This window comes from Adiantum capillus-veneris, chromosome 8 (assembly GCF_014529385.1).
Source record: "Adiantum capillus-veneris isolate H3 chromosome 8, ASM1452938v2, whole genome shotgun sequence".
In the NCBI taxonomy this organism is placed as follows: Eukaryota; Viridiplantae; Streptophyta; class Polypodiopsida; order Polypodiales; family Pteridaceae; genus Adiantum; species Adiantum capillus-veneris.
In genome coordinates this window covers 46,549,993-46,563,463 of record NC_140938.1, presented here as the reverse complement: position 1 = coordinate 46,563,463, position 13,471 = coordinate 46,549,993, and the positions used below count along the sequence as shown (strand labels likewise).

The window sequence follows — 13,471 nt, the reverse complement described above, 5'->3', positions numbered from 1 at the left end:
GGTCATCATCCCCTCGTTTTGGAGATAAGTCCATAGGGATATCATCAATGAACACATCTTGGAATCCTTTTAGAAAGTTAGACAAGTCTAACTCTTCTTGATTCTTACCATTCACCTTTGATGAAACATTAGGACCTTTTAGGGATTCTTTGACAAAAATCATGTACATAGAAACTGAGCTTTTCATTGATTTATCAAGGGCAAGAGGATTTACAAGTGGTATAGTACGACCAGACTCATTAGCATCTATATACATATTCTTTCCCCTGTAGGTGAAGTAGATTCTCCTTTCAGGGAACTTCATGTTGGCAGCCATGCAGTTGAACCATGGTATCCCTAGGATAGTATCCTCATGTTGGAGAGAAGAGATAAAGAAGTCTTCTTTGTCGACATAGCTTTGGATATGAAGCCTCAACTTTCCAATCAAGGGAGTAACGGAGGCTTGTTGTCCCTTGAAAGCGGCATCGACAGTTACTGCATCTCCCATCTCAAAAGCTTGAATGCCCAACTTGGTGGCCAACTCCATTGATATGAAGTTGAGAGTAGAACCGATCACGCTCCCTTACCTTTCCCCAAGCATAGGAGAGAGGTGATCCTTTGCAATGAGTATCCTCTTTTGGAACTTCGATAGTCGAAGCTCTAGGAGTCTCATTGTGAGCATTTCTTTTGGGGCAAAGAACGACAGCCATGTCCTTGCTCCCCACACTTAAAACATTTGTGATCCTTGAGAAAAGTTTCAAGCTCGTAAGGAGAGAGTTTATTTTTACCTTTGTAAGTTCCTTTCTCCTTGGACCAATTGTTGTTGTTGTTATTGGAATGGCTGTGGGAAAAATTTTGGGCATTAATTTTTCCCTTTGCATCACTTTTGTCTTTATTTTCCATGGGTTTGACATTCTGTCTAACCTCTTGTTGGAAATTGATGCATGAAGCAACCATGGTATGGTGGATTACTTTGCTGATAGAGTTAGGCCGTTGAGAGTTGACATACTCGGCCATCTCTTCAGGTAATCTCGCATATAATTGTTGTTTTTGCTCAGGAATCTTTTGAAAGACAGTAGCCTTGAGATGTAAATCCCAAAACTTGTCCACATATTTGTGGATAGCCTCATGAGAGAGAGCCTTAAACTCTGCCATTCGATGAGCACTTTGTCCTTTGCATCGCTTTGCAAGGAATTGCTTCATGATGGAAACTCGTAGAGTTTTCCATGTCTTTGGGGCTTCGCCATTGCCACGAAGGCCAGCCCACCATTGACGAGCTGATTTTTGGAAGTGCATAGCTACATGGTGTAGCTTGGAGGACTCCGTGAAGCCCTAGTCTCAAAGGCATCATCAATTTGTTGGATGAAGGCCAATACTTTGTCGGTAGCACCAAGGGTGCCATCATAGGTGAGAAAAGAGATACTCTTTCCTCCCTCTTTGAACTTCTTGAGCTTTTGTGACCCTGCAGCAGTAAGCAAATGTTGAGCCCAAAATCAATTGCCCCCCAGAGAATAGAGCACCGTTACCTTGTTGAAACACACACACAAGATTATTTGAAATCGACACTACAGACGTAGCATGGGGAGTGTATGCCCATGCAACTAGCCTTCAAGATCCAAACCTAGACTAATGGAAGTGTTGATACCGCATGTTAAGTAAAGAGGTTAAGAATGATAGAGCCTACATTAAAATTTTGGAAATAGAGACCTCTATGAGCCCTTCCAAAGTTCTTATCCCCATGAAAATGCTCATCAAATATCACTATGATATGAGAAAGTGAACCAGGAGGGTGTTGGCAATGCTGCTCGGGATATGGAAGTTTGCGATGGTACCAAATGTTGGAAATGGGAGTGCAAGATGTACAAAAATGTGGGGAAGAAGAAGAATTGCAAAGTCTACTCTGATAACAAATGTTGGAGATGGGATTACAGGAATGCACACGCAAGTGCCCCAATGGTCCGAAGTGTGTTCACAGTCATCAATACCATATCATGGTGAGGGATATAGAATACGGGCCAAATAGGAGATATTGACAAGGGAAAAGATTGTGAAGAGATGTAGGGAAGTGTGTAGAGCGTACTAGAGTCATGCGGCTGTGCTGACATATGGTAGTGAAATTTATGAGAATAATAAGACACAACTGAGAATGATTTTTGGGTAGGGCCAAGAAGCTATGGGTTGCTTTGAACAAATGTGAAGTGAGGGTTTGATGTGTGGCATGTGAGCATTCTTGAGGGGTGCAAATGAAGGGGAAGAGAAGGGTGCACAGCATGCTCGTGGTATTGTCCATCATATCCAGCATGCGGGCAAGTGGACGTGGTGCTGTCTATAATATCCCACATGCGGGGGGCGCAAGGTTGTTGCACCACTAAGGCTGAGGCCTGCTCCTTCCTGGGTTAAGGTGCGGGTTGAGCACAGAGCGAACTATTCTTTCGCCTTTTACTAAAGAATACCGTGTGCTCGGCCCAGATGAAGCACCATACTCTGAATTTTTGGCAAGGGCTTCCTCCTCTGCGAGGGGGGCCCCTCTCAATCTTCCATTTTGAAGTTACATCATGCACCATCGTCTTCCTCAGGCAGCCTGTTGACCCTCACTAAGCTATCAAGATGCTGTGCCGTTGCTGTGCAGTAGGGACTAGATGCAAGTGTTCATGATCTGATTTGGAGGCACGCCCTTACTTTGCACGTGATCTTCTTTGTCCTTTCCACATGGGGCATACCTCAAGACACTGCTGTAATTGCCTACTCTCTCAACAATCAAAGGCAAACACCATGAATGCTTGTGGAGCGTTGCTGAATCCCTCAAGGAGAAGTCGATCTGCTTCTTTTATTGATTGCTTGAAGTGTTGTACTTTTTATGTTAGAATTTACATGCTTTGGGAGAGGATTGTCTGGTCCAATTGCTTGATGCAGCTTTCTCCTGAGCATGCATATTTGGGAGCTCATCAATGAGAGGGTCTCGACGAGAAGCCCCCTGGATGTCATGAATGAGATGACTAGAGGGTCCCCTAGTATCCTGTTGGATTACTAAACTGATCAGGTGAGGAAGGACTTTTTGTGGTGCATTGTCTCTACGCTTAGAGATTGGTCTAGTGTGTGTTGGATTCACTAGCTCTTCTCAGCCGAAGCTATTGCAAGCAGGGAGGTATGGTCGAGATGCCCTCGTGGGAGTTGCATGACTTTGATCAGGTGAGGAAGGACTTTTTGTGGTGTTTGTCTCTACGCTTAGAAAGCGTGTGTTGGATTCAGATTTGCCTTGCCTACTAGCTCCTCTCAGCCGATGCTATTGCCAGCACGGAGGCATGCTCGGGATGCCCTGGTGGGATGTACTTAGCGTTGTTGCATAACTTTGATCCTTGGCAGATGCCCCCAAGGCCTATTGCATTGTTGGCAACGGGGCAATCCCTACAATGGCCGCCGCCAATCCAGAAAAGGCTGTACACAACAGCAGTTACATAGCAATGGTGCATCTCTCAAGCCTAGGCGAATGATGAGGAATAGCTTTGCTAGTGCTCAAACTATTGAAAGGGCATCACTAATTATGTCATCGATGGCTAATCACGGGTAGAGCATATACAACAGGCAGTACTTAGAACCTTACAACAATTTCAACAAGATACAAGAGATTGTTAGGAGCTTACAGCAGATTGTTAGGATCACATCATGTACTGCATCAAACAAGACCACCTTGCAAGAATCCACATACCCAAACAGTTTGACAAACTTTACATTCAGTACTACATATTTGGGCATCTAGGGTTTCACAAAGTACTCGACAACATCAACATTGTCCTATTACTGGCCTAAGTCATGCAATCCAGAATCCACACATCTCAAAGCATGCACAATTCGCCAAAAAATCAATGACCCACACAACATGCATGGAGAGTAAGCTCAGTCAAGGTTAATTGCCCCATTCAAACTTATCGGTTGGGATTTGGTGGGCCCTTGCCCTACATTTGTCATCTCGCAATCACTATTTATTGCTCATGACAGAGAAATCTCACCAGGTGGTGTGAGATCCAATGTAAGACCTAGGAGACTAAGGTAGGATCCCCCCTCCCTAACTCCCTTTATATAGGCCTAGTCCTAGCGCTTGCCCTAAGCGGATCCGCAATCCACATTGGTCCCGTCCAGGCCCTTGGCATAGGTCCCTGACCCCCTAGGTTGGGCCTTGCCCCGTAGGACCCTTGTCCTGACATTACTCCTCCCTTAAGAAGAGTTTTCGTCCTCGAAAACAAAAGTGGAGAATTTCTTCTTAAAAACACTAATGTTTTTCCAAGTGGCATCCTCAAGGATCTAGCTGTTTCGTTCCCCGGAACACGGTTCCGCAGGAGGTTCAATGAAACCAAGAGTAACATCTTGATTTTCCACATTGCTGTCCATTTGCAACAATCCAGTGTATAAACTCCATTTAGAACGTACATGAGCATGCTAAACGAGTTAACATGGCAAAGATGTACCTGAAGAGTACCGCTTTTCACTTTCTGTGAAAGTAACTTGCTGACCTAAGTCATTAGCCAAGTGTAAGTCCTTGACTTGTTCTCAAATTTCATCAGTAAACAACCCCACCCTAACGAGTGTCAAGGTTGAGAACCTGACTTATACATTAAGAGACTACCGAGTCGCAACATGCATTAACTGATAGTAAGTAAACTCCATGAAGAGCAATAAATGCTTACTAATTGGATCGCTTGGTGCTAACGTACGCACTTTGCTTATCCTTGAGCACAAGATTACTTTTTGTAATCTGCCTATCCCGTTGGATAACTGACAGTACTGAAGTGTGTTTTCCTCACGGCTTACAGACAGTCGTCCCAAATGACTGGTAAACGGAGAATCACAGTAGTGTATAACATTGGTGAGGAATCAACAATGTCCGAAATAACCATCGTGGTTAACTTGAAAAAATCCACAGACGCCCAAACCGAGCCATGACCTCTATTGGTGATTAGTAGACCCAAAAGTAATCTCCTAGAGATATTGCACTTAGAGTGCAAAATGCTTTATAAGCAACAACTTAAGGAATATGCATGCCGCTCCAAATCAGCTTTTGCTAAACACTAGGGCCCATAACATCTAGTGTGCATGCATTTAGCAAAAACAAACCCGAACCTGTATATCCATAATGATCCTTGCCAATACTTATGGCAAATGTGATGCGCCTAGCACATATTTAAAGAGGAATGTAAATAGTTCTGAAAAGAAACTAAATACTTTCAGTTGCAATCTTGTGCAATCCTTGCTGAAGCGTCTGAACCATAATAGAAGGGGAAATAGTGATCACTTCTAGGTACAAACAATGAAACTTTTTCATTTGCTATATGTATAAACAACCATATGTAATGTTGGTTAGCAGTACTTGTACATTAACAAGTCATTCTAAGTATCCAACAATTGTTGGCCACGAAATTTCTCTTGATACGTCGTGCTAAAATTGGTAGAGAAAACAGATGCAACCAGCACCTAGGGACTTTGTCGTAACACATATTTGAACTAGTGGGCGTCGTGTCAGTCCCAGAGACTCATATTCGCCACATGTGGAATATGTCTCAACTAAGGATATCTGAAAAAAGAACATCCTACAAGTACAAGAGGTAGTTGTGTGTGAGGCAACTCTAAATACTCTGCGAGACAAGAGTGAGAGGGACCCTCATTCTTTGCTCCACACTGACTAAACCGAAATCCTTGAGTTCCTAAACCATGTTGTATCCTATGTGACAACATATGCCAAATTGAACCCTACAAGTAGGTTAGTAACAACATAAGGCTGAAAGATAGATTGGACACTTGGCCCAAAATACTTTGTGTCAACATGCTCTTGGCATGGCTCTGTAACATTCAAGCGTACTTATACGTCTTGAAAAACCGAGCAAAGCATACTTAAAATGGAATAACACCAAATGAATAGATGCGTACCTGGAGATTTGAACGTAATGTTCACTTACCCGTATTCAAATGGAGAGGAGCACGTCCCCTACCTGAAAAAACAAATAGCATTGCATTCGGAACCCTGGGTGTTGCCTTTGCAATCCAAGCCCTTGGATATAGAATCTACGTAGTCAAACCCCTTGGTAAGACGCCTTGTAGAAATAGCTCAACTAGCAGATAACGGTAACCAACATAGTCAACTGTAACATTTAATGGCCTAATAACTTGTGTGTAGCGAAAATGAGCATGAACATAGTGGGCATTTCATTAGAATAGATTCCTAATGAGAATTACAAGAGTGCTTGGGTGGAGAGAGCAACAAAAAGCATAACACCTAGTTAGATAGCATCGACAATACTTTCAAAAGAGGGAGAAATTAAGCTAATGACAACAGTTGAGGACCGGATTTGCATGGAGCCGGTCCCCCCTCCAAAAGGCTTTGTATTATGGTTTCTCCCATTAAGAGAGACATTGTACAATACAATTCTTTGTGTTCCTTCAAGACTAGCTAGTGCAATGAAGATGAAAGCTTCATGCACTAAGCAAAACACTTAGCAAACACAACTTGAATTATCCTCGTTCTCAGACCCAAGACCTCACACACCTTCGAAGATGGTGAGAGCTAGCAGGGTATGAGAGTAGATTGAGAGGAAGAAGGAGTATCTTACGAGAAAGATGTACATCTCCTCACATAATCACTCATATTAGCATAGCTTAGCTTGGTAGAGGAGATGAGCATGCATTGAAGCTTGGCTCTTGGTTGGAGTTGCATCCACATGCCAAGAGTGTGTTGATGTAGGCTTGTATCTCACAAGCTTGGAGTAGGTGATGAGCTCTCCATTAAAGCTTGGGAAGAGATAGTCTTCTCTTTCTTCACACATGAGATTGTGTGAGTGTGTGTGTGATAATCCTTGCAAAAATCAGCCCCCTCTCTCTCTCTTGGGCGAGCCCTCTTGCTATTTGCTCTTGCTGAGCCCTCATTGGCTCTCCCCAAGTCAAGCCAATGACTATTAAGCAGCATAAGTGATAGCCTTCTGACATGTGTCCCCCTTTCCCCTTTTGTGAGAGCTTTAGGTAATTAAATAATGAAACTAAACTCTCATTGGACCCCTTTGCCTCCTGGCCAATAGGAATCAGGCAAGCCATTGGGCTCCTGAATGCTCATTGGACCCCTTGTGAGACTGCCCAATAGTCTTCTAGGAGACTTAATTCTCATTGGTTTCTTTTATTAAATGTTTTTTAAATTAATTAAACTAGATTTACTCTAGCTTAATTCTCATTGGTCCACTTCAAGGGTCATCCAATAGAAACTGGGCACACCTTGTGGGCATCTGGCCTAGGGAGCTGACATGTGTCCCTCATTCCCTTTGTGTAAAGGGAGCCTGTCTGTGTGTGTGTGGCTTTCTCTCTCATCCCCTAGAAGAGGGGCTCCCTTTGGACACAACCTTTGAATTTTGGAACCTTAGCATTTTGGAAGTCTTAATGGGCTGAACCTTAGGGTATTTTTAGCCCATTGTTGCACATGGCTCTTTTGCAGATGGCCCCCCCTTTGGATCCCTATTTTCTCTCCTTTGGATCCCTACTGTGGCCGGTCTGCTAGATTAACCAATATTCTAGCCTTTTCTACCTTGGCACTTCCCCACATTAAATGATCAGTTTAATATGAGAAAATCATTTAGGAGAATTAGATATTGATTATTATGACATTACCTCTCTCTTGAAATCATAGCCGTCCTCGACTATGGTGTAGAGAAGATAAAGCATATTCATGAGTCCTTTTCTTAGCGGGTAGAGGATCCCTATGTTACCCTACGACATCATTCCACAATGGATGACTAGTCCACTTGGCGCTTGAGAGCCTTAGGCTGCCGCAAGCATGTCTGTACATTAGTCCTATCAATCTTCGATAGTAGAGTGACAAGCTCTACTTGGTGTTTGGGAGACGTCGTCTCCGCAAACTTGATCTAAGCATGCATACTACTTTATTTTTGTGCACAATAAAGAAAAAGAGAGTCTTATAAGACAAAAAAAACTTTGTTCATTTTTAACATTTTGTACATTTGCTTACTCTTGGGAAGCATTGTAAGCATTGACAAGGTTTAGGTTATCCTTTAATTGTATGCCTTGCATCCATCTAGCATCTTGAAAAGGATAACTCTTAAACTTAATAAGATATCGTCGGATAGTCTTACCGCCTCTTAGCACCTTGTCTTCATGTCGGAGAATGGACTCGGGCTGCAGCACCTCCTCTTGGTCCTCGATCTCCGGCGGGTCTTCAATAGTTGGTTCTTGAGGTGGCTCTCCTTTGTAAGGCTTTAATAGGCTCACATGGAAAGCATTGTTATGAGCCAATGAATGGGAACTTGAGTTGATAGGCCATCTCATTGATTGGCCTAAGAATCTGAAAGGGACCATAGTACCTTTTTGCTAGTTTAGCATAGTACTTTTGGTGGCCCGTAGGATTCTTGCCCGTTGTGTGCCTTAATCGAGCCTTGGGAAACTTTAACAAGACCCAATCATGTTTTTCAAAGGCTTGGGCTCTTCTGTGCTTGTCAGCAACAACCTTTTGCCTTTGCTGTGAGATAGAGATAGCATCCTTAATCTTTTGGAAAGATTCTTGTAGGTCTCGGCTATACTCATCTGCAGCGAAGATCTTCCCATGTACCTTAAGTAGCAAGGGACTTTTTGATCTTCCCTCAATTACCTCGAAAGGTGCTTTTCCCGTGGAAGTATGTACAGTGTTATTGTAAGCATACTCCACTAAGGGTAAGTACTTCTCCCATTGGGATCTTTGATCTACTTCCGTTACATAGGCTTTTAGTAGATTGAGAATGGTTAGGTTAGCTATTTCACTTTGGCCATCCGTTTGTGGATGATAGGCCGAAGAGAAGTTTAGCCTTGTCCCTAAATTCTCAAAGAGACCCTTCCAGAAATTACTGGTCATTCTAGGATCTCTATCCGACACTATGGACATTGGCAAGCCATGGTACTTGAAAATTTGTGAAATGAAGAGGGTTGCCATTTGATGGGCTTTGATAGTCTTTTTGACAGGTATAAAATGAGCATGTTTACTGAACCTGTCTACTATCGTCCATATTTCCATATTCCCATGGATAGACATAGGCAATCCAAAAATAAAATCCATGGATATGCTCTCCCATGGTGAATTAGGGATTGGCAAGGGTTGAAGCAATCCAAGTTGCTTCCCTCTATCAAATTTTGTCTTTTGGCATACCACACATTTAGAAACATACTCTTGTATGTTCACTTTCATGGTAGGCCAATAAAAATATGTTTCAATTCCCTTTAAGGTAGACTGAATCCCTCTATGCCCTGCATAAGGTGGAGCATGAGATTCATACATTACTTTATCATGTAGTGAGTTAGTAACGCATAGTCTATTGCCATAGAGAAGATAACCATCTTGTAAGGTAAATGGTTCTCCTTTCTTCCCTAATGCAAGGGCTGAAATCACATCTCTAAAATCGGGATCAATAGCGTACTCATCTATCATTGAAGATAGATCATTGTGAGTTGCTATGGAAACCGCATTCACTCTCGGCCGTCTTGAGAGTGCATGAGCTACTTGATTATGCTTGCCAGCAATGTCAGCAATATGAAAATGAAATTGCGAAAGGAAATTTGCCCACCTCATTTGTTTGTCGGAGAGCTTGGTCTGCGTCATGAAGTACTTAAGACTTTGGTGATCCGTTTGCAGAATGAAAGGAGTCCCCAATAAATAGTGCTTCCATGAGTCTAAGGCATGTAGAACTGCAAGGAGTTCCTTTTCATATATGCCTAGAGCTTGCTCAACAGGGTCGAGCCTTCGACTCTCATAGCCTATGGCATGCCCTTCTTGGAGTAAAACAGCTCCAAGGCAATCACCACAAGCATCACATTGGACCTCAAATGGTTTTGAGAGATCTGGTAGCGTAAGCACAGGTTTTGAGATAAGCTTTTCTTTAAGCTTTTCGAAAGCATTTTTCTCCTTAGCAGACCATGTATACCTAACGCTTTTCTTTGTTAGGTCATGTAATGGTCCTGCAATTTGTGAGAACTACTCTATGAAGCGTCTATAGTATGCACACATACCTATAAAGCTTCTTAGTTCATGAAGATTCCTTGGTTTAGGCCATCCTTTTATTACCTCTAACTTAGATGGATCCATTTGGATGCCATCTTGAGAGATAATATGACCTAAATATTGAATCTCTTGCAAGAAAAATTCACTTTTCTTTCGATTAACATAAAGTTTATTCTCTCTTAAAACTTGAAATATTACCTGGAGGTGTTGCTTGTGTTCCTCCAATGAATTAGAGTAGATGATAATATCATCAAAGAACACTCCAGTGAAGGTTCGAACAGCTTCTCCATCAAGCGGTTGAATGTGGCTGGTGCATTGGTCAAGCCAAAAGGCATGACAATGTATTCGTAAAGACCAAATGTGGTGCGAAATGCGGTCTTTACAATGTCTTGATCAACTATCCTTATTTGATGATAGCCACTTTTTAGGTCAATCCTACTGAAGTAGGTCGATCCTTGTAGCTTATCAAATAGGTCTTCTACCCGTGGAACGGGAAACCTATTCTTGATAGTGATCCTATTTAGTGCTCTATAGTCGACACACATACGATATGTGCCGTCTTTCTTTTGCACTAATAGCACAGGTGAGCAAAATGGAGATGAGCTTGGCCTAACCATACCCTTCTCAACTAACTCATGCACTTGCCGCATAATCTCCTCTTGTTGAGCTTGAGAAACTCTATAAGGAGGTTTGTTAGGCGGTGAACTTCCTGGAAGAAATTCAATTGCATGGTCATCATTACCTCGTTTAGGGGTAGCTCACAAGGGATGTCGTCAATAAAAACATCTTGAAACCCCTTGAGAAAATTGGATAACTCTAATTCCTTTGGGTTGCTTTTATTTTCTTTTGCTAAAGCATTAGGTTCATTTTGAGAGTCTTTAACAAAAATCATGTACACGGAAATAGAGCTCTTTATTGACTTGTTGAAAGCTGATGTATGTACAATGGGGATAGTGTTACCCATTTCCTTAGCATCTATATACATGTCTTTTTCCTTGAACTTAAAGGAGATTCTCCTTTCAGGAAATTTAACATCGGCAGCCAGGCGGTCAAACCATGGTGCCCCTAGGATTACATCCTCATGCTTGAGAGGAGAGATAAATAAGTCCTCTTTGTCCACATAGCCTTGGACATGAAGCCTCAATTTCATTATTAAGGGAGTGACTGAAGCTTCTTGCCCCTTGAAGGCACTGTCTGCGGGTAGGACATCTCCCATCTCGTAGGATTGTATGCCTAGCTTGGTGGCTAACTCCATAGATATAAAATTGTGAGTAGAACCAGTGTCAATGAGAATAAAAGCATCATGTTCTCTTACCTTTCCCCAAGCATGGCATAGAGGAGATCCTTTGTGGTGAGTTTGGTGAGTCTCCTCCTCTTGGATTTCAACCAAGGAATCTCTAGGAGGATCTTGGCGGTTGTTCTTTTGGGGACAAGCGCGGTACGCATGCCCTTGTTCGCCGCACTTGAAACAACGGTTATCCTTACGATAACGCTCACGCTCTTCAGGAGAGAGTTTATTCTTACCTTTGTAAACTCCCTTCTCTTTAGCTTTGTTGGAGTTGCCCTTAGGAGACTTTTGTACATTGTCCTTCCCCTTAGGCTCATTGGAACCCTTGTTTTCCGGGGGCTTATTATTTCTTTTAGCCCCCGTTTGGAAATTGATTCGAGAGGCCACCATAGTATGGTGTATTACCGCCGATATGGTACGTGGCCTTTGGGAGTTGACATACTCCGCCATTTCTTCGGTTAAGCCCGCACAAAATTGTTGCTTTTGCTCTCCAAAATCCAACTTTTTGAAGACAGTGGCTTTGAGTTGTAGGTCCCAAAACTTGTCTACATATTTGTGGATGGATTCATTGGGGGAGAGCTTTAAGCTTCACCATTCGGTGAGTACTTTGTCTTTTGCATCGGTGGCCAAAAACTGCTTCATAATGGAAGCTCTTAAAGCTTTCCATGTTCAAGGAGCTTCAACGTTGGCTCGTAGGCTAGACCACCATTGTCTAGCGGACTTTTGAAAGTGCATAGCTACATGGCGTAGCTTAGAGGACTCCGTGAAGCCCTCATCTCCAAACGCCGCATCAAATTGCTGGATAAAGGCCAAGACTTTGTCCGTAGCACCAAAGGTGCCATCATAAGTAAGGAAAGAGATGCTCGTCCCTCCCTCTTTGAATGTCTTCCTCTTGGAAGATCTCTTCCATGCGGCATAGGATTTCCTATGGCCTCTTCTTTTTGATGGTTCAAAGGTTGCACCATCACTTTCTTCAGAAGGTGAAGAATTTGAAGAAGGTGGAGAAGAGGGTGACCTCTTTCCCGCCTTTTTCTTGTCTTGATCTTTGTCTTCTTCACCATCACTTTCATAAGAGGAAGAGGATGAAGAAGATGGAGAAGAGTGAGTCCTCTTTCTCGCCTTTTTCTTCTCTTTCTTTTTATCATCCCTCTTTGAATTGTGGTGACGAGAAGAATACGATGGTCTCGCTTCTTTCTCGTTCCTTCGGTGGAGGCTCTTGAGTTCTCCTTTGGGAAGGAGATGCATCATCAAGAAGTAAATTCTTGAGCCCTTCATATGGATTCTCTTCTTCTTCCCGAATCGGAGAGAGACCTCTTTTGGTAGTCTCACAAGGAGGCTTCCTACGTGTTCTCTCGTCATGGTGATGAGCTTGGAGAATCCCGTGAGCACGGACTGCCGTTGCACTTCACTTTGGAGAGATGGATTGCCCATGGCTTGTTGAAGCCTAGAAACAAGATAGTTAACAAGCATTGAAGCATCATTAGTAGCTTGCTCATGAGCGAAATCAAAGTTATCAACATTAATTTCACTCTCTTTACTATTATCAACCATTCTAACAACTTTTAGGTGTAAAATTTTTAGGTGTACTTTGGCAGTTCAAGCCCTAGTTGCTACTCCTCTTTACCCCTTTAGAAAAAGCACTCAATCTACTTTACCCGCGGCTCGAATACCATTAATTGCAAGGAATAGAAGAGAGGGTCTTTCGACACCAAAACAACACCGGCTCCTGTCAAGCTTCTAATAGCTCAATAGTGGTTAAGCCGTAGGCAAGCCCCGCACGACTCCACTATTAAGACCATAGCTCTAGACGGTGATGCCCTATTAACTGCACAAAGGCAGGCGCACTGCAAGGCTGAAAAATCCCTATTCTACTTACTCACAGGCAATTAATAATACCAACCATTTGTAGCTAGCTTGAGGACCTCCCTTCTTGAGCAAGAAAAGAGAAACCTTGTGCTCTGATACCAATGTAACATAGTGGGCATTTCATTAGAATAGATTCCTAATGAGAATTACAAGAGTGCTTGGGTGGAGAGAGCAACAAAAAGCATAACACCTAGTTAGATAGCATCGACAATACTTTCAAAAGAGAGAGAAATTAAGCTAATGACAACAGCTGAGGACCGGATTTGCATGGAGCCGGTCCCCCCTCCAAAAGGCTTTGTATTATGGTTTCTGTCATCAAGAGA

General features: G+C 42.8%; 1 non-coding gene across 1 annotated transcript; it reads left to right on the top strand.

Moving 5' to 3' along the window:
• The first annotated feature begins 2,377 nt into the window (after positions 1–2,377).
• On the top strand, positions 2,378–2,502 carry LOC147452077 (U5 spliceosomal RNA). The gene has a single exon (XR_015189043.1). It is a non-coding gene; the product is annotated as a U5 spliceosomal RNA (small nuclear RNA).
• The last annotated feature ends 10,969 nt before the right edge of the window (positions 2,503–13,471 follow it).